This window comes from Mobula hypostoma, chromosome 2 (genome assembly GCF_963921235.1).
Source record: "Mobula hypostoma chromosome 2, sMobHyp1.1, whole genome shotgun sequence".
In the NCBI taxonomy this organism is placed as follows: domain Eukaryota; kingdom Metazoa; phylum Chordata; class Chondrichthyes; order Myliobatiformes; family Myliobatidae; genus Mobula; species Mobula hypostoma.
In genome coordinates, this window is record NC_086098.1 from 82,733,275 (window position 1) to 82,755,186 (window position 21,912).

Genomic DNA, 21,912 nt, shown 5'->3' on the forward strand with positions numbered 1-21,912 from the left:
AAGCCCTGATGAAGTGGGCAGGAGAAAGAAGGGGAAAATCTCATGCAAACTGAAGTGTAAATGGGTTAGGGGTAGCAGGGAGGGATTGGGCAGAAGTCTAATTCAGTAATTCAATGTATGTTAGTACTCAAGCTTAATACAGGTGAAGGCCTGTCTACAAATCCTTCAGAGATATGGCACTGCAAAAGTCATATTTTAACAATTTTAGTAATGCATATTTTGAGCTTTCACTGTTAATGACACTATTGGAATTCATTAAATTACTGAAATGACTTCAACGTTATTTCATCATCTTACTTAGTGCCACTAGGGATACATTTAGTTCATAACTATATGTTCAGTCCTTTTGTTTCAAATTGCGTGGACAATTTCTGTTGTGATTCTTGCTGCTTGCATTTAATTTGGGTGTAATATATTTCTGCTTTCCTATTACCCAAAAACAAGGTTAAATAAGATTGCATGAAAATATATTTTTACTGTTGATCAAGTCTCAGTAGTTATCCAGTGAATGACGAGATCAAATTGCTGTAGAGGGAACTGGACCGTTGTTAGAGATTGGAGATGCCAGTTTTCAGGCGGAATGTTAACCAGAAAACATCCCCCATTCCAGGTGGCAATAAAAGATTCCATTATCCTACAGCAGAAAGCTCTCCTCACATCCTAGGCCAATAATCCCCACCATTAAAACATCACTAAACTGGCAGTCAGATTTTGCACTTTACAAGTGTGTTTCCATCTCCATGTAATTGGTTGAATAGCATTTTAGTACTCTTGAAGTACTGAAAGATTAAGATAGAATCATAACTTTATGACAGATAAAAATTATAACCATAATTGATTTACTGTTGGCAAGTGCCGGAGGTAATATTCAACAGAAGAATTCATGACATTCCTCTGTACCTCCAAATCTCCACAAAAGTTCAGAAAGGATTAACTCTCCATTACAAATGACTAAACTAGAGAGCAGGAATGTACAGAAATAATTTATTCAAACCTTCCTTTCTTTGGCTGTATCAGGTTTATCATACACCTTTCAGCTGTCACGTTCAATACAGGAGGTGTGTACAATTGTACTCCTGTCTCAAATCTCAAATCGGTGTTCTAATTTTGAAAGGTCATTTAACATTCAAACAAAAACAGCTTTCAACAGCCTGAATGCATTCACACAGGACACATTCACTCTTCAGCCCTCAAAGTACTGCAGGTTTTAAAACTGCACAGCCAGATTCAATGTCTACAAGTAGTATTTCTACTTTCAATTGTGCAATTGAACAATTAGTTACAATTTGTATTGTATACAGTTTTGCAGCAGCTGTAATGAACATAGCAACTGTTGATGGGGAATGTGATCAAAATTTAGTCTATCTGGAAAAACCTGGCAGGAGATTGATACACAGAAGTTTATTCAAGTTCCCATATCTTGCATCCTATGCAAGGGTGCTGCCTCATGTTGAAGTTGAAGAAGTTAGTCATTTGCGTTTGGTAATTCTGGCCGTATTTGAAAACAAATTAGCATGTTTTTATATAGAACTCTTCACAATCTCAGATATTCCTAATGTGCTTTACAGCCTAAAAAGTACTTCCATGCTAATCAATATTCTAGTGCAAATTTAACCCATAAATAGTATATGTTTGTAACCAGAAAATTTATCTTTTATTGATAGTGGTTTTCATCTTTTATTGATAGTGATGACAAGAGTATAGTTGACATTTCAGGCTAAGATCCTTCAGCAGGTTCTGCTGAAGGGTCTTGACCCGAAACGTCGACTGTACTTTTTTCCATAGATGTTGCCTGGCCTTCTAAGTTCCTCCAGCATTTTGTGTGTTGGGATTTCCAGAATCTGCAGATTTTCTGTTGTTTGATATTGTGCTTTTAACTAACATGACTTGCCTGAGAAAAAGCTTAGTGATGAATGCTTCAGAATATCTGGAACAGGAACAGATGCAGTCATCTTCTGCTTCTCTACTCATCACGCCTTCTCCTGCCCATCACCTCCCTCTGGTGCTCTTCCACCTTCCCTTTCTCTCATAATCCACTACTCTCCTCTCCAATTCCTTCTTCAGCCTTTCACCCCTTCCACCATCCACTGCAGCAGCTCATTTCATCCCCTCTCCCCTACCAACTCACTTTCCCCCTCACCTGGTTTCACTTTTCATCTGCCAGCTTGTACTCTTCCAGCTCCTCACCATTTTATTCTGGCTTTTCCCTCCTTCCTTTCTGGTCTGAAATATCAACCGTTTATTCTCCTTCGTATATGTTGCCCGACTTGCTGAGAACTTAGTGTGTTGTTCAAGATTCCCAGCATCTGTAATGTCTCCTATACCTAAGAAATACTTCTATTTGTTGGGGAGGTGTTAGGGGAAAAAGTATTGGTAATGCAGTATTTACTGTTACCTAGATGACAATGAGAAGTGGTGAGGGTGGAGTGCTTTGACAGCTATGCCTTCTCTTTGAAATAGTAATTGGAATCCTGCTGTTAGAGAAGGAGCTTACAGGACTGCTTTGAATCAATGGACTGGATCATATTCAGGGATTCATCTTTGGATCTGAATGAATATGCCACAATCATCACTGACTTCATCAAGATTCCATAGCTGCCTGAAAGTGGCTACATAGGTTGATAGGGTGGTTAAGAAGGTGTATGGCATACTTGCCTTTATTAGTTGAGGCATTGAGTTCAAAAGTCAGGAAGTTATGTTGCAGCTTTATAAATGTCCTGTTAGGCTGCATCTAGAGTTTTGCATACAGTTCTGGTCACACAATAAGAGAAAGAATGTTGAAGCTTTGGAGAGTGTGCAGAAGAGGTTTACCAGGATGTTGCCTGGATTAGAGGGCATGTACTGTAAAGAGGTTGAACAATAAATTTCACAAGATGTCAGTGGTAATAAATCTGATTCTGGAAGCGGGGGGGGGGGGTGGTGGTGGGAGATGTGATTAGCTTTTTATCACTAGTGCAGATTTCATTAGGTCATACAAAATTTTGGAAGAATTTAACAGATGACTGACAAAGGGCTGTTTCCTTGAAACATAGAACCAAGAATTGTTGGGATATTTTGCCCAAGGTAAGTATTGGGCACAGCACTATAGTAAAGCAATGACTGCATTACCTTACAGGGCCAGCAACTGGGTTCAGTTCCTGCCGCTATCGGGAAGGAGTTTATATGTTCTCCCCATGACTGCATGGGTTTCCTCTAGGTGCTCTGGTTTTCTCCCATGGTCCAAAGACGTGCCGGCTAGTAGGTTAATTAATCACATGGGTGTAATTGGGTGATGCAGGCTCGTTAGGCCAGAGCAGCCTGTTACTATGCTGAATCTCTGAATAAATAAAAGGCTGACCACTTATCACCTGACTGGAGCAATTTCTTTAAAGGATTTCGGAATCATTGGATAATTTCTCTACCAAAGGGGCTGTAGTTGTTCAGTCACTGAATATATATGGTTGTGCCTAATTGTTCTTTTGAGAATAAAGGAACCTTTCAATTTGAAGTTTATTATCATTCAACTGCATGCACGTATACTACCAAATGAAGCATCATTCCGCAAAACCAAGGTGCACAACTCAGTGAATATAACTCACACACAACACTTAAAGTAGCATTTCCACAATGTTTGATAAAACAGTATTTTTACTTTGTTTGTTAGCTATTACTATTGAGCTGGTTGGCCATGATAACTAACTTTTGATCTAATGTGAAAGTACTTGATCAACATTCCACTGAACGTCACTAATGGAATAAGGGACAAAGTAGAATGTGCTGCACAGAGCTGAATCTCGCAATATAACGTGTATATGTCACATGGGTGAACTAACTTCCCTTTTGTAGTCAATCCAGAATGACTAAATATGGATTGGACAGTGTGCCGAACAGATTTGCCTCTTTTTCTGGAGTATGTAAAAATTGTGTAATGCCTGGTATATATCTGCCTATCTGATATAAATTATTTGGCGTGAGCTTGGACATTTTTATAAAATATGGCTGAAAGTTCAACCAGGAAAATCATTTTTTATCTAAAAGCTACTATTGTGGTACTGTAGAAGTATATACAGTGCATTCTGGTTAATTGGGACAAATCAGGACCCGTATGTTTTAGCCTAATTAAGCAGCTGCCCCAATAAGTCGAAGTGTCACGGAAATAGTTAAAAACGTATTTTAAAAAAAAAGACAAACTATTGTCTAACTGAGTACCAAGTTATGTATTTAAATGAAATACAGAACAAATGAGAACACCACCAGAACCTCTATTATAAAACTGTATAATTTCATAATACCATAGTTATCAATGGAGGAATTCATCTGATTTACGCTGCCATGTATCAGTGTCCATAAAGGGGTAGCACCTCTGGTGAAGGAGCTTGTTGTGTCTGTTCTGGGCAGCTTACTCAACTTTGGTCCCCATCGGACATTCAGCTGTCAACCTGTGACAATGGCTACACCCTGGTACACTCCTTTGACAGTGGGCTAAACCAGGTTAGGGTAGCTGGTGGGCCACGTACCCCAGTGAAATAGGGACATGTCTGTTTTAGCATGTGAAGTCAGCTCTGGTGGACTGGGCAGATGAGCTGAACATTGAGATCTAACGGCCAAGAAGGTGGTTCTGCAATACTTTCAGAATTGATAAGGCACTGAAGAAGTCATGGTTATCCACTGCAACCAGGGAAGACTCCACTTTGTTACAACTACTCATACCACTGGAGTCAGCCTTCTAAGATTGAGAGAGTGGAGCTGTCCCAGTGCAATAGCTTTCCTACTTCAAAAACTCTCCTGCACAGATTTCACAGCCATGATTGGATATGATGGACAACCAACAAGCTGCCATGTTCTTTTGATTGACTGTAAATGAACAAAATCAGCACAGACACCTTAGTGCAGATAATAGACTGCCTTCGTACAATGTTTTAGACCATTGCATCCTCTAAATCTTAGTTTTCATTGTAACATTCAAGATGATTGTCAATAACTTCAAGTTCTTTATCGTTCCTAACTTGTTGAAGTAGTGAAATTGTTTTATTTTTCACTCCCGGTTGTTTCTGGCATCTCCAAATCTGAATGCTTGAAACTGCTGTGAACAAAACAATTCTAAATTGTCTTGCTGCTTATTTCTTGCTATCAGTGACAAAAATCACTGCTTTTGAACACAAACACATGCAAATTGTGCTATTTAAAAACTGTTTACTTTCCGTGGTAGTCCAACAGCCACACAAGTTCATGCTACTGATGCTAGTTATAAACTGTTCAGCAACAGTCTCCTGTCCCAGAGAAGCGGTATAGTGTTCCAAATAACCAAATGGTCGTGTTCTCCACTTAGTTTTTGTTCTTTAAGAATTCTCTCAAATAAGTGGCTCCCCTAATTAACCAACAGCCCAATTAGCCGGAATCCACTGTATTGAATTTGTGAAGTTCTCTATTGTAGCTGATTATTTAAAACCAGTAAAGTTTACTTGGCATAATCTATCAAATGTATTCATTCACCGAATTTTTATAACATGCTTCAAAATGTTTGTGAACAGATTGTACACTTCATACTATTTGAGTTAATGGACTATTTTATCATTCAAAATAACTGCCAATGCTCCTGTGACTTGTATTGCATGGCACTGACACAGCACAGCATGCCAGGCACAAGCAAAGGAGTGAAGTTTCATATTCTTCCTGTGTCCCTATTTGAAATACTTCAATATACGATTTGAAAAATGATTGAGGGTTGACCTGCCAAAAGAGAAGCATTCTGTTTGTGTGCAAAGCAGTGCTAATACAAGATATTTGCTTTAAAATGTAATGCAGAGTTGAGAATTATCTTTTCTGAATATGAATGTATGAAAGTCATGACCACAGTAAATAACAAGTTGATGCATTTAAAGAAAATTGAGATGGGTGTATTAGAGAGAAAGGAACAGAACTGGCGGTTGATAAGGTTGGACAGAGAAATGTGGAAAAACGATTAAGCAACACACACAAGATGATGGAGAATCTCAGTGGGTTTGGCAGAATCTATGGAGGGGAAATAAACAGTTGTCATTTCAGGCTTCAGTAGTACTGAAAAGGAAGGGGATGGAAGACAGATTCAAAATGGAAAGAAGCTTGTGTCCAACATAGCAATACTAAGTGAGAAGTCTTGCATCATATATGAAAAATTGTAAATAGCTAAGTGTTGCATTGATTATTTATATTTTTATGAATTGGAGATTTCAAAGTTCATGGTAAATTTATAATCAGAGTATGTACAAGTCACCCTAGATTAATTTTATTGCAGGCATTTACAGGGTTGTATATGGTGATGTGTATGTATTTTGTCAGGCTCGCTAGTTAGATATTTGTATGTCATGTCGTAACGAGAGGACTGTACAACCTAATTTTCAGCCAAAGCTATGCGAGTCAAATGACTTGTCTGAAAACAAATTGGAGAGCTCAGTAATACCACAAAGGGCTGGTGCGTTTTCGCGGTTTCAGTGAGGCACTGTCATCGGACTCTAATGAGGGATGAAATGACCTTTTTTTTTCCTAATTGGAATAACAGCTGCAGCTGTACAGTCTATAAAAATAGTTGCAAAATATAATGTGCATGTGCAGATGGTGCTCTAGCAATGCAAGAATTCGCACTGTTTTGCTGTTTTTCTTATGTATTCAAATAATGAGAAAGATAGCATTCATTCTGTGATGGTGATAAGGCAGATCTTGGCTACAGATTAACTCTGTATGTCGTTGAGCTAGCACTATTTTTGTTTCTTCATTGTGGACCAGACATTCCACCTCTCCTGGAAGTTCCGGGAGTCTCCCGCGTATTGATAGTGGCTCCCTGATGCCCGTAAATTATATACAATATCCGGAAATCAATTTTTTTGAGAGCGCGAGAGAGAGTGCGCCATGGCAGAGTGTTCCAAAAAAAAAAAATGCACATCACCCTAGACTACACTAAAGTGTACCCCTGCCTAATAGGGGTCAACAATAATGACAGTGTTGCTTGCTGCACTGTTTGCAACAGTGACTTTTCTATTGCCCATGGTGGGTTAAGACTGCAAAAGACATGTTGAGGTGAGTTTAATGAGTGTCATTCATTCATTAGCATAGCTAACATTATTTAAACTAGCTGGCTAGCTGCTAAGGAGCTACTCTATTGCAGACATCCCACCTCTCCCGGAAGTTCTGGGAATCTCCCGCAAATTGATGGTGCGACCTCCCTGAAATGAGTTTTTGCAGGGTGGGATGTCTGTTGTGGACCATCCAGTTCACTGCTTAGTTTGTGGAAACTGCCAATATAAATGATCTTGAGGAATTTGGGGCACAATGTAAAATTTGTAAATTTAGCTGATTGATTAGGAAAGAAACAAAAACTACAAATTCTGATCTGGTGGCCTGAAATATTAACATATTCTCTCACCCATAGATGCAGCCTGACTGCTGAGTATTTTCAGTTCATTTTTATTTCAGTTTTCTAGCATGTGCCGTTTTTAATTCCCAGGCATAAATTCTGCTTGGCATTGATTGATTTCAGCAGGTTATTTGATCTTAGACCAGATAGTGCTTGCCTTCTGTCTTTGTATTTATTTATTTATGAGTGTGGATTAGGCCCTTCAGGCCCAACAAAGCACCAACCAGCAACCCACCAATTTAATGCTAGCCTAATCACAGGACAATTTAGAATGACCAATTAACCAACTAACTGGTATGCCTTTGGACTGTGGGAGGAAGCTGAAGCACCTGGAGAAAATGCACGCAGCCGTGGGGAGAGCAGGCAGCGTCAGGAATTGAACTCCAAATCTGAAATGCTCCAAGCTGTAATAGTGCTGTGCTCACTGCTACGCTACTGGGGCGCTCTGTTGACTGGCACCCAGTATTAACTTGGTATGTACTGTGTGCATAGAATAAAATTATAACAAAGCCATTTATAATGTGTGTATTTTAATTAGTGTATCAGTGTTTTCCCATCTCATTACTGTACAACATCCCCATCCCTGCTCTAGCTACATTTTGTTCCTAAAATCTTAACTGAACTTGTGAAATTCCTTCCTAGGGCCTCTCAGACTTAACCTGTAGCATCTTTACTGTAGTAAAATGTTTCCATTCTACATTTTATTCCCAAAAAGTATCATGGAGACATTTTTAAAGGTGCTATGTAAATTCACATTATAGTGCTGTCTTGTTGAATGAATGCAAAGTGAAGTTGAAATATGGGGACCAAAGCAAAACTCACTGGATGGCAAAGGAAACAAAAAGAATGGATGCAGGTGAATAATCCAAATGAGAACAAACTGAAGGGAGGTGAATAGGAAAATAAAATTGGGCAAAGAGCAAAATGGGAACAGAATTAATGCAAAAAAAACTTTCAAAAAATTTCCCCATCCACTTGAATAGAAAGTGGATAATTGGGGGAGGGGTGAAATTTAATGACGATCCAACAGAATAATCTAATTAATGTTGCATTGCAGGGCCACAATGTTTTAAATGAGCCTTTATCTCAGAAACAGAATGTTGCTGGTAGAGGTTAAGAGATGAAAATTGATGAGGTTTTAGAAAGGCTGGGTGTGCTTTGGTAAACCATTCACCTGGTCTGTGTGGGTTGATTATGGATGGCTGATGGAACTGGGGATGGAGATTGTAATAGGGCTGCTGTAAACTCCCAGTAGTCCCTGCATTATGGAGATTGTAATAGGGCTGCTGTAAACTCCCAGTAGTCCCTGCATTATGGATAAGTTGTTCGGAAACTGGAGGTTTACAATTATAACATCCTTGTTTAAATTTTTTTAGCTGATGTAATGGCGAAGTTTGAGGAAGGAGATGGATTGTTTCACCTTTATATCTATGTAGAATGGATGGTTAGCAAAATTGAGGCTGGTGGAGTAAATGGATTAACTGGAGTAACAACTAGAAAAAAGTGATTGGAGGATGAATCAGAAAACAATGTTCCAGCCTTGTATTAATTAATTTGGGTGGGGATGTTAAAATTTGCAGGTGGCATCAAGCATGGAGGTGTAGCAGACAGTGAGGAGGATAGCAATGGACTGCATAAAGATGCAAACTGATGGATAGGCAAACAAATGGCAGAGAAATTGCAGTATAGAAGTGCAAACTGTATTTTGGCAAAAAATGAGAGACTAAACAAGCTTAATGAGCCTATTGGTCATCAAGCATCTATTTACAGTAATTCAGTCTGTTAATATTTCTCACAGTTACCTAAATCACCAGCACACTCATACACCCATACACATATATGAGATTCTACTGTGTGTGTGTGTGTGTCTGTGTGTGTGTGTTCACTCTCACTCACTCTGCAGATGAGGATTGAATGTGGGTCACTAACTGTGATGCAGCTCCAATAACTGTGACACCATTCCTTGACAAGTACACTGACTTCTCAAAGGATCCAACATTGTTCTTACTGAACAGCTTGCTGTGGAATGAGCTACCAGAGAAGTGGTTGAGGTAGATACAATAACATTTAAAAGATGGCTAGGTGAAAAGGAAAGTTTGAGGGATATCGGTCAAATGCAGGCATATAGGGCTGGTTTAAATGGGCACCTCTGTAAACACAAAGCTAAGGGGCCTGTTTCCATGGTGTATGACTCAATGGTGCTGATTATATATGGCAACTGTACTGATGTAGCAATTACTGCAAGCTGAAAGTAGATGCTGTTTTCTTTGTGATAGATCTGTTTAAATACTACTTGCAATTCACAGCAGAATAGGCCATTCAGACTAACTGGTCCATGGTCCTTTTATCTCCTCTTTAACCACCTTAACCTGCAGTATATACCAGACACTTACTTTGAAAGAATAATGTGGCTTTGTATGAGACTTTAACATTGTTACTGTGAAATTGCAAGGGGCATGGTAGCATAGCAGATAGTGAAACGTTTTACAGCACCAGCAATCACCGATCAGGGTTCAACTCCCACCACTATCTGTAAGGAGTTTGTACATTCTCCCTGTGAACTCATGGGTTTCCTCCGGGTGCTTCAGTTTCCTCCCACGTTCCAAAGATGTATGCTTAGGGTTAGTAAGTTGTGGGCACGCTATGTTGATGCTGGTAGCAGAGCAACACTTGTGAGCTGCTCCCAGCACAATCCTTGAACTGTATTGGTCATTGATGCAAAGGACGCATTTCACTCCGTGTTTAGATGTATATGTGACAAATAATTCGAAGAAGGAAGTCTGAGAGTCAGAGTGGGAATGCGGAGGAAGACGTCTTTGAATTTTTCGGTTTTTTTTCCGTCGGCGTTCAGAGAGGCGGGACTGCACAGGCATGTGACGTCGGGCAGTGAAGCGCAGAAGATTTAAAAGGAACAGAGCCTCATACAGCGGGCAGCGTAGTTTGTGGGCTGCGGAGTGAGCCGGCAGCAGAGTGAAGGCTTAAGGGCTTCGGCTCAACGGGCTTAGGCGGAAACGGGTGAGGCGAGGAAGATTTGGTATTCAATTTTTGTTGTTATTTGAGGAGAGGGGCAGTATGAGTGTGAGGGCAGTTTGTTGTTCTCGGTGCCGGATGTGGGAGGCCCTGGAGTCTCCAAGCCTCCCGGACGTCCACATCTGCGCCAGGTGCGCTGAGATGCAGCTCCTAAGGGACCGTGTTAGGGAACTGGAGCTGCAGCTCCATGATCTTCGTCTGGTCAGGGAGAGTGAGGAGTTGATAGAGAGGAGTTACAGGCAGGTGGTCACACTGGGGCCATGGGAGGCAGACCAGTGGGTCATGGTTAGGAGGGGGAAGGGGAAGAGTCAGGTAATAGAGAGTACCCCGGTGACTGTGCCCCTTGACAATAAGTACTCCTGTTTGAGTACTGTTGGGGGGGAACAGCTTACCTGGGGGAAGCGACAGTGGCCGTGCCTCCGGCACAGAGTCCAGCCCTGTAGCTCAGAAGGGTAGGGAAAGGAAAAGGAGGACAGTTGTAATAGGGGATTCGATAGTAAGGGGGTCAGATAGGCGATTCTGTGGACGCAGTCCAGAGACCCGGATGGTAGTTTGCCTCCCTGGTGCCAGGGTCTGGGATATTTCTGATCGTGTCTGAGATATCCTGAAGTGGGAGGGTGAGGAGCCGGAGGTCGTGGTACATATAGGTACCAATGACATAGGTAGGAAAAGGGAAGAGGTCCTGAAAGGAGAATATAGGAAGCTAGGATAGGAGTTGAGAAAAAGGACCGCAAAGGTAGTAATCTTGGGATTACTGCCTGTGCCACGCGACAGTGAGAGTAGGAATGCAATGAGGTGGAGGATAAATGCGTGGCTGAAGGATTGGAGCAGGGTGCAGGAATTCAAGTTTTTGGATCATTGGGACCTCTTTTGGCGCAGGCGTGACCTGTACAAAAAGGACTGGTTGCACTTGAATCCTAGGGGGACCAATATCCTGGCAGGGAGATCAGCGAGGGCTACTGAGGTGACTTTAAACTAGAATGGTTGGGGGGTGGGAATCAAATTAAAGAGGGTAGGCGAGAGGAGGTTAGTTCACAACAGGGGGACGGGAACCAGTGCAGAGAGACAGAGGGGTGTAAAATGAGGGTAGAAGCAAAAAGTAGTAAGGTGAAAAGTAAAAGTGGCAGGCCGACAAATCCAGGGCAAGCATCAAAAAGGGCCACTTTTCAACATAATTGTGTAAGGGCTAAGAGAGTTGTAAAAGCGCGCCTGAAGGCTTTGTGTGTCAATGCAAGGAGCATTCGTAACAAGGTGGATGAATTAAAAGTGCAGATTGTTATTAATGAATATGATATAGTTGGGATCACAGAGACATGGCTCCAGGGTGACCAAGGATGGGAGCTCAACATTCAGGGATATTCAATATTCAGGAGGGATAGACATGAAAGAAAAGGAGGTGGGGTGGCGTTGCTGGTTAGAGAGGAGATTAACGCAATAGAAAGGAAGGACATAAGCCGGGAAGATGTGGAATTGATATGGGTAGAGCTGCGTAACACTAAGGGGCAGAAAACGCTGGTGGGAGTTGTGTACAGGCCACCTAACAGTAGTAGTGAGGTTGGGGATGGCATTAAACAGGAAATTAGAAACATGTGCAATAAAGGAACAGCAGTTATAATGGGTGACTTCAATCTACATGTAGATTGGGTGAACCAATTTGGTAAGGGTGCTGAGGAAGAGGAATTCTTGGAATGTATGCGGGATGGTTTTTTGAACCAACATGTCGAGGAACCAACTAGAGAGCAGGCTATTCTAGACTGGGTATTGAGCAATGAGGAAGGGTTAATTAGCAATCTTGTCATGAGAGGCTCCTTGGGTAAGAGTGACCATAATATGGTGGAATTCTTCGTTAAGATGGAGAGTGACATAGTTAATTCAGAAACAAAGGTTCTGAACTTAAAGAAAGTATGAGACGTGAATTAGCTAAGATAGACTGGCAAATGACACTGAAAGGGTTGACGGTGGATATGCAATGGCAAGCATTTAAAGATCGCATGGATGAACTACAACAATTGTTCATCCCAATTTGGCAAAACAATAAATCAAGGAAGGTAGTGCACCTGTGGCTGACAAGGGAAATTAGGGATAGTATCAATTCCAAAGAAGAAGCATACAAATTAGCCAGAAAAAGTGGCTCAGCTAGGACTGGGAGAAATTCAGAGTTCAGCAGAGGAGGACAAAGGGCTTAATTAGGAAGGGGATAAAAGATTATGAGAGAAAACTGGCAGGGAACATAAAAACTGACTGTAAAAGCTTTTATAGATATGTGAAAAGAAAAAGATTGGTTAAGACAAATGTAGGTCCCCTACAGATAGAAACAAGGGAATTGATTATGGGGAGCAAGGACATGGCAGACCAAATGAATAGTTACTTTGGTTCTGTCTTCACTAAGGAGGACATAAATAATCTTCCGGAAATAGTAGGGGACAGAGGGTCCAGTGAGATGGAGGAACTGAGGGAAATACATGTTAGTAGGGAAGTGGTATTAGGTAAATTGAAGGGATTAAAGGCAGGTAAATCCCCAGGGCCAGATGGTCTGCATCCCAGAGTGCTTAAGGAAGTAGCCCAAGAAATAGTGGATGCATTAGTGATAATTTTTCAAAACTCTTTAGATTCTGGACTAGTTCCTGAGGATTGGAGGGTGGCTAATGTAACCCCACTTTTTAAAAAAGGAGGGAGAGAGAAACCAGGGAATTATAGACCAGTTAGCCTAACATTGGTGGTGGGGAAATTGCTAGAGTCAGTTATCAAAGATGTGATAACAGCACATTTGGAAAGCAGTGAAATCATCGGACAAAGTCAGCATGGATTTGTGAAAGGAAAATCATATCTGACAAATCTCATAGAATTTTTTGAGGATGTAACTAGTAGAGTGGATAGGGGAGAACCAGTGGATGTGGTATATTTGGATTTTCAGAGGGCTTTTGACAAGGTCCCACACAGGAGATTAGTGTGCAAACTTAAAGCACACGGTATTGGGGGTAAGGTATTGATGTGGATAGAGAATTGGTTGGCAGACAGGAAGCAAAGAGTGGGAATAAACGGGACCTTTTCAGAATGGCAGGCAGTGACTAGTGGGGTACCGCAAGGCTCAGTGCTGGGACCCCAGTTGTTTACAATATATATTAATGACTTGGATGAGGGAATTAAATGCAGCATCTCCAAGACTGCGAATGACACGAAGCTGGGCGTCTGTGTTAGCTGTGAGGAGGATGCTAAGAGGGTGCAGGGTGACTTGGATAGGTTAGGTGAGTGGGCAAATTCATGGCAGATGCAATTTAATGTGGATAAATGTGAAGTTATCCACTTTGGTGGCAAAAACAGGAAAACAGATTATTATCTGAATGGTGGCCGATTAGGAAAAGGGGAGGTGCAACGAGACCCGGGTGTCATTATACACCAGTCATTGAAAGTAGGCATGTAGGTACAGCAGGCGGTGAAAAAGGCGAATGGTATGCTGGCATTTATAGCAAGAGGATTCGAGTACAGGAGCAGGGAGGTACTACTGCAGTTGTACAAGGCCTTGGTGAGACCACACCTGGAGTATTGTGTGCAGTTTTGGTCCCCTAATCTGAGGAAAGACATCCTTGCCATAGAGGGAGTACAAAGAAGGTTCACCAGATTGATTCCTGGGATGGCAGGACTTTCATATGATGAAAGACTGGATGAACTAGGCTTATACTCGTTGGAATTTAGAAGATTGAGGGGGGGGATCTGATTGAAACGTATAAAATACTAAAGGGATTGGACAGGCTAGATGCAGGAAGATTGTTCCCGATGTTGGGGAAGTCCAGAATGAGGGGTCACAGTTTGAGGATAAAGGGGAAGCCTTTTAGGACCGAGATTAAGAAAAACTTCTTCACACACAGAGTGGTGAATCTGTGGAATTCTCTGCCACAGGAAACAGTTGAGGCCAGTTCATTGGCTATATTTAAGAGGGAGTTAGATATGGCCCTTGTGGCTAAAGGGATCAGGGGGTATGGAGGGAAGGCTGGTGCAGAGTTCTGAGTTGGATGATCAGCCATGATCATACTGAATGGCGGTGCAGGCTCGAAGGGCCGAATGGCCTACTCCTGCACCTCTTTTCTATGTTTCTATGTAAATAATGCTAATCTAATCTTACAGTCAGACAATCTACCTCATTAAAGGCACGATATAAATGAAGCTGTTCATCCATCCATATGTAATTATAATACTAGCAGCATTTTTTTCCCCTATGTTTTCATTGGCGAATCTTTCTTTTGATTTCCCAAGCTTTCTGCTAGGTTTCCCTTTGACATTTTTAATCTGCAGATTTCTCAGAATTGCATTCAATTCTTTCAATTTTATACTTGCTCTCACTAGTTAACAGTTCAAGTTGGAAGCATTGTTGCATCATTGGAATTGCTGTAGATGTACATAGCCTTGTCAGATTTTAAATGAAAATCTTTTAAGTAACAACTATTTGTCAAGTTTTATACAAAAGTGGAAATTGCAGGGTTTTGATGTAAAGTTGAGGTCTTCCATGAATACTACCTCACAACTTTTTTATTTTCGTACTGCTTATTTAATTTAACTATTAAAAATATATATATTTACAGTAATTCAGTTTTTCCCTCCTATGTATTGCTCTGCACTGCTGTCGCAAGACAACAAATTTCACAAAATATGCTGGCAATATTAAATCTGATTCTGATTCCTTTCTTTGCAGGGCTTATGCAAGTAGTGCTGCTACTTCCCTGGTGATCGAGACAGAATTATGACTTGTGCCTTCACTTTCAAGGAAACTGCTTCATCATGGACTATGGAAGGTGAAATCTGAACTGATTTTCTGTGATTTCAGGTGAACAGGTGAGTACTTAGTGAGCAGCAAAAGCCATGTATGCTCCTGCTGCTGGCCACCAATTGTTAATATTCCTCTTCTTTGTTCATTTGCTCTGAAGAGTCATTGAAAATGAGTCTCTAAACAAGATTGAAGTGTATTGCCTGAGCAGAAGTACAAAATATCCAGAGTATTGATCTTTAATTTGTCTCTTTTACATTAACTTGGCAGTATCTTTGGAGATAAACAGAAATACATCTTCTGAATTCAGCTTATTATGGTATCTTTGTTGATTAAATAAGACATAAATAGTTTTGTACTTGTCTTTAAAAGAAAGTTACAAACTTCTTACTGAACTAGTGCTGCTGTCACTAGCAGTAAATTCAAAAGATCTGATACAACCTTTTGATGGGTGAATAGTTTGAAATAAAATGATATGAATAATAAAGATCTTTCTGTCTCAGCAAGTGTTTTTTTTTAAATCATCCACACAGTCTGTTCTGGTATAGACTGTGTGAACAGCATCCTGTACTATAGTAAATCCCTCAAGCACTTCATTGAGTGTGATAGAAAATTGATCAAATGTGAGGGCAAAGATTGGCAGTAAATAGTTATTTTTCAGACTGGATGACAATGTAGTGTTTCCATCTCTTAGATTTTTGTTTTTGTTTTTTTTATTTTACCTTTACTTCCAAGGTAAAATTTTAAAGGTTTGCAATAGCACAAAGCTTGGAATGAAGTGAACAACAATGTTTAGTAGCAGAGTGGAAGAGAACATGGATGGACATTCTGAAATGTGGTAAATTAATTTTTCTTGTAAAAAGACATTGCAATGATATACTGTATATTGGTAGAATGAATAAGAAGATGCAGTGCAAGGTAGATTGTAAATTTTCTATGGGTGTTCACTTAAAGGACAAGCAGTTAGGTACTTACATAAACCACCAAAGGTAGCAGGAGAAGTTGATAAGAATGCATTTTATTAAAAGAGTAAACGAATACAACAAGATATAGATCAGATACAGATATGGGCAGAGAAGTGGCGGGAGTTTAATCCAGGTAAATGTAAGGTTTTGCACTTTGTATATGAAAGGGGAAAATATACAGTTAATAGTAGGCCTCTTCATAGCATTGAGGCACAGAGGGATCTTGATGTCAAGGTGCATAATTCATTAAAAGAGGCTATGCGATTGGATAAAATGGTAAGGAAGTCATGGGGCATGCTTGCCTTCATTGGTTGGAGTCTTGAGTGTAATAGTAAGGAAGTCATGCTGTAGCTTCAGTCAGACCACACTTGTATTATTGTATGTAGGTCTGATTGTCCCATTATATGAAGAATGTGGAGGGGGTTTGCCATAATGCTGCCTGAATTAGAGGATATGAGCTGTAAGGTAAGGTTAGACAATCTTTGATATTGTTCTCTCTTGAGCATCAGAGTCTGAGGGCAGGCATGATCGAGGTTTCTAAAATTATGAGAGGCTTAGATAGGATAACCAGTCAGAATCTTTTCCACAGTGTAGTAATGTTGAAAGCATTTAAGTTTGGGGGAGGAGTTTAAAGATGACTGAAGGGCAAGGTAGGTACCTGATGTGGATTACCAAAGGCAGGGGTAGTAGTGTACACAGGCAGTTGGGTAGAGTTTAAGAGGCTTTTAGACAAATACGTGACTATGAAGGGAATGGAGGGATACATATGATATACAGGAGGACACAGTATAAATTGGCAGCAAGATTGGCCAAATGGGTGTAGTGTTCCAGAGGTTTTAAAAATTCAACCTCATTTTGGGTGTTATAAATAGAAGGTATTGTACAAATTGAAGCTATAAAATGCTACCAAACTCTCAGCTAGTGTGTTTTGAGCAATTCTGATCATCAGACACTGGGTAGTAATGTTAAAGTATAGCAACTACAAAAGCAGAAATTGTTCTCCTTGTAAATAGTCATAGTCATACTTTATTGATCCTAGGGGGAAATTGGTTTTTGTTACAGTTGCACCATAAATAATAAATAGTAATAGAACCATAAATAGTTAAATAGTAATATGTAAATTATGCCAGTAAATTATGAAATAAGTCCAGAACCAGCCTATCGGCACAGGGTGTCTGACCTTCCAAGGGAGGAGTTGTTAAGTTTGATGGCCACAGGCAGGAATGACTTCCTATGACGCTCTGTGTTGCATCTCGGTGGAATGAGTCTCTGGCTGAATGTACTCCTGTGCCCACCCAGTACATTATGTAGTGGATGGGAGACATTGACCAAGATGGCATGCAACTTAGACAGCATCCTCTTTTCAGACACCACTATGAGAGAGTCCAGTTCCATCCCCACGACATCACTGGCCTTACGAATAAGTTTGTTGATTCTGTTGGTGTCTGCTACCCTCAGCCTGCTGCCCCAGCACACAACAGCAAACATGATAGCACTGGCCACCACAGACATGTAGAACATCCTCAGCATCGTACGGCAGATGTTAAAGGACCTCAGTCTCCTCAGGAAATAGAGATGGCTCTGACCCTTCTTGTAGACAGCCTCAGTGTTCTTTGACCAGTCCAGTTTATTGTCAATACATATCCCCAGGTATTTGTAATCCTCCACCATGTCCACACTGACCCCCTGGATGAAAACAGGGGTCACCGGTACCTTAGCTCTCCTCAGGTCTACCACCAGCTCCTTAGTCTTTTTCACATTAAGCTGCAGATAATTCTGCTCACACCATGTGACAAAGTTTCCTACCGTAGCCCTGTACTCAGCCTCATCTCCCTTGCTGATGTATCCAACTATGGCAGAGTCATCCAAAAATTTCTGAAGATGACAAGACTCTGTGCAGTAGTTGAAGTCCGAGGTGTAAATAGTGAAGCGAAAGGGAGACAAGACAGTCCCCTGTGGAACCCCAGTGCTGCTGATCACTCTGTCGGACACACAGTGTTGCAAGCATACGTACTGTGGTCTGCCAGTCAGGTAATCAAGAATCCATGATACCAGGGAAGCATTCACCTGCATCGCTGTCAGCTTCTCCCCCAGCAGAACAGGGCGGATGGTGTTGAACGCACTGGAGAAGTCAAAAAACATGACCCTCACAGTGCTCGCTGGCTTGTCCAGGAGGGCACAGACACTGTTCAGCAGGTAGACGATGGCATCCTCAACTCCTAGTTGGGGCTGGTAGGCAAACTGGAGGGGATCTAAGTGTGGCCTGACCATAGGCCAGAGCAGCTCCAGAACAAGTCTCTCCAGGGTCTTCATGACGTGGGAGGTCAATGCCACCGGTCTGTAGTCATTGAGGCCGCTGGGGCACGGCGTCTTCGGCACAGGGACGAGGCAGGACATCTTCCACAGTACAGGAACCCTCCGGAGCCTCAGGCTCAGGTTGAATACATAGTGAAGTACTCCACATAGCTGAGGGGCACAGGCTTTGAGCACCCTGGTACTGACACCATCCAGTCCTGCAGCCTTGTTTGGGCTGAGACGTTTCAGCTGTCTTCTCACCTGTTCAGCCGTGAAGCTCACCGTGGTGGTTTTGTGTGGGGGAGGGGTATAGTCATGAGAGCAGGGTGGGGGACTGAGAGGAGGGGTAGGAGGGGAGAGTGGAACATGTGTTGATTGGGGGCCGACAACAGATGGCTCATGTGGGGGATGGGCAGGGGTCACATGTTTCAAGAGGATTTGACAAAGGTATGGAAAATCATGAATGCTTTGATAGTGTAGACAAAGGAAAAATGTTTCACTACTTAATGGTCCAGGAATTGAAGTTTATTTGCAGTGATGCCAGGGACTACATGAGAGTATTTCTTTAAGGTAATGAGTAGCATTTTTGGGTTTAGAACATAGAACAGTACAGCACAGTACAGGCCCTTCGGCAAACAATATTGTGCAGACCCTTAAACCCTGCTTCTCATATAACCCCCCACCTTAAATTCCTCCATATACCTGTCTAGTAGTCTCTTAAATTTCACTTCTATATCTGCCTGCACCACTGACTCAGGCAGTGCATTCCACGCACCAACCACTCTCTGAGTAAAAAACTTCCTCTAATATCCCCCTTGAACTTCCCACCCCTTACCTTAAAGCCATGTCCTCTTGTATCGAGCAGTGGTGCCCTGGGGAAGAGGTGCTAGCTATCCACTCGATCTATTCCTCTTAATATCTTGTATACCTCTATCATGTCTCCCCTCATCCTCCTTCTCTCCAGAGAGTAAAGCCCTAGTTCCCTTAATCTCTGATCATAATGCATACTCTCTAAACTAGGCAGCATCCTGGTAAATTTCCTCGGTACCCTTTCCAATGTTTCCACATCCTTCCTATAGTGAGGCGACCAGAACTGGACACAGTACTCCCAAGTGTGGCCTAACCAGAGTTTTACCACCACGGTAGTTCCAGCACAAACATTAATTAGCTTTGTAAGAACTGGCATGTAGAAATATAACCTTTGTTCTGGGTGATTATACAATAGTTGTCATCCTTAACTGATTAAAAGCAAATACAGTTGAACAAGTTTAATATTTGTTTAGACTTTTAATCCTATCATTCTAACCAGCCATGATGTGTTATTTACTGCTCAAGAATTAAGAATGTATCTGTGTTCTGGCCTCCAGAGGCACAGTTTGTTTGGTATGAACATCATTTCCTGTTCGTAAGCTGCTTTTTAAAATATCATTTCCTGCATGGGTTAATTTGGATTTCGACTTGAAGCATACAGTGTATAAAGACATCCATCTCTACCGCCTCTTTATTTGCCCTTGAAACAACAATATCTTTTTATGAGTAAGTTCTCATTTAAAAACCCTGAAGACAGCTTCTGGCTTGGGTGACTTTTGAGAAGATGATTTTTAGCTCCCTGCTTAGCTTTGTACACGCGCACTGCGAGGGCAGTAGAAAATGGGTATTGACAGTTTCAACAGTTACAATGCTTACTGTGAAATATCATAGTTTATTATTGTTGGTTTATTAATGTCACATGAACCAATACAGTGAAAATTTTAGTTTTGCATGCACCATCCATACAGATCATTTCATTACATCAGTGTGTTGAAATAGTACAAAGGCAAACAGTAACAATGCAGAATAAAAGTTTACAGGGAAAGTGCAGGCAGGTGATAGGTACAAGGGCGTAATAAGGTAGATTGTGAGGGCTATGTAAATCCAAGTTACTCTGAAGAGTACTCCGTAAATAAGGATAATGCAGAAATTCTTTGACACAGAAGGAAGCCTTTCTTGCCAAAAGAGCTACCTACCTAATGTTGCCTCACTAACCGAAATACGCAGGCAGGTGCTAGCTCTTTAAGTACACACTTCACAGATGTGGGGAGGAATGTTGTTCTTCTGTATTTTCAAGCAGCATCTTCCAGACACCCACCACATTCTGGATGGAAAAATTTTCACACCTCTTGTCTAATCCTCGGCCAGTACCTTAAAATCAATACCTTTTGTTTATTTTTACCTTTTTCTAGCAAAGGAAAAAGATTAATTCTCTGTAGCGCCACTCAGAATTCTATGCATCTTAATGAATTGTCTCCTTAATCTCCTCTGTTCCTGAGAAGAAAACCCTAGTTTATATCAAAGTTCTGATCTTACAATTCCCTCAGTTTCCTTGTAAATCTGCATTCTCTCCAGTGCAAGTGCCTTTCTTCTGACTAGAAAATCAGAATCAGGTTTAATATCACTGGCACTTGTTCTGAAATTTGCTGTTTTGTAGACTAGAGTTGTGGTCTAACTGGAGTTATATACAGTTCTAGTATAACTATCCTAGTGCTTGGAATTTGTGCCTTCAGTAGTAAAGGAAAGCCATTCTATTTGTCTTGTGCATCTTATTGACTTGCACTTGCTGTCTGTTAAGTATCTGGGCACACAAATCCAAGGTCTTTTTGTACCTCCATGCCATTCAGCATTGCACCATTGTACATCTCCTTGTCTTGTATCTCGACAAATGCATTTCCTGACATTCTGGATTAGATGCCACTTTTCAGCCAACTAACTAGACCAGTTATATTCTCACTAAGTTTAAAAACTTTCCTCCTCACTGTTGACAACACATCTAAATTTTGTACCATCTGGTAAAATTCCTTATTAGCCTCCTTGCATTGAAGTAAGGACTGAGCACCGAGTCCCATGCATTCCCATTAGTGACAGCTGTGGAAGCTGACTCTTTGGTTCACCTTGTCCGTGCCGACCAAACCTGCATGGACAAGCTGGTCCCGCTTGCCTGCATTTGGCCCATATACCTCAACCTTTCCTGTTTTATGAACCTGTCCAAATGTCTTCAATGTCATAACTGCATCTACTCTAACACTTCCTCTGGCAGTTCATTCCATATACTCACCACTTCTGCATGGAAAAAATCACCCTTCAGGTCCCTCTCATCTTAAATCTATGCTGTCTAGTTTAGCATTCCCCTGCCCTCAGGATGGCTCTTTGGCTATTCACTTTATCTGTGCTCCTCTGGATTTTATAAAACTATGAGATCACCCCTAAACTCCAGGGAAGATATTCCTAGTCTGTTCAGCCTCTCCATATAACTGAAGACCTTATTTCCGATAATATTCTCATAAATCTTCTTGTTTACCCTTTCCAGTTAAATGACATTATCCCTCCTGTTGTTGAGTACCCAGAACTGCATGCATTACTCCAAATATGGCCTTATATCAGGCCGCAAAGCACTCCAGTGGGTGGTGAAAACTGCCCAGCGGATTATTGGCACCCAATTGCCCACCATTGAGAACATC

General features: G+C 41.3%; 1 protein-coding gene across 3 annotated transcripts in view; it reads left to right on the forward strand.

The window, feature by feature from the left end:
* The window catches only part of LOC134341524 (signal-induced proliferation-associated 1-like protein 2), a 521,779-nt gene that overhangs the window by 33,610 nt on the left and 466,257 nt on the right, over nt 1-21,912 (forward strand). For all 3 annotated transcript variants that reach the window (XM_063039398.1, XM_063039402.1, XM_063039409.1), the window contains exon 2: nt 15,087-15,226. The gene's annotated coding sequence lies outside the window, so the exon portion shown is untranslated. The remainder of the gene's footprint in view (nt 1-15,086; nt 15,227-21,912) is intronic.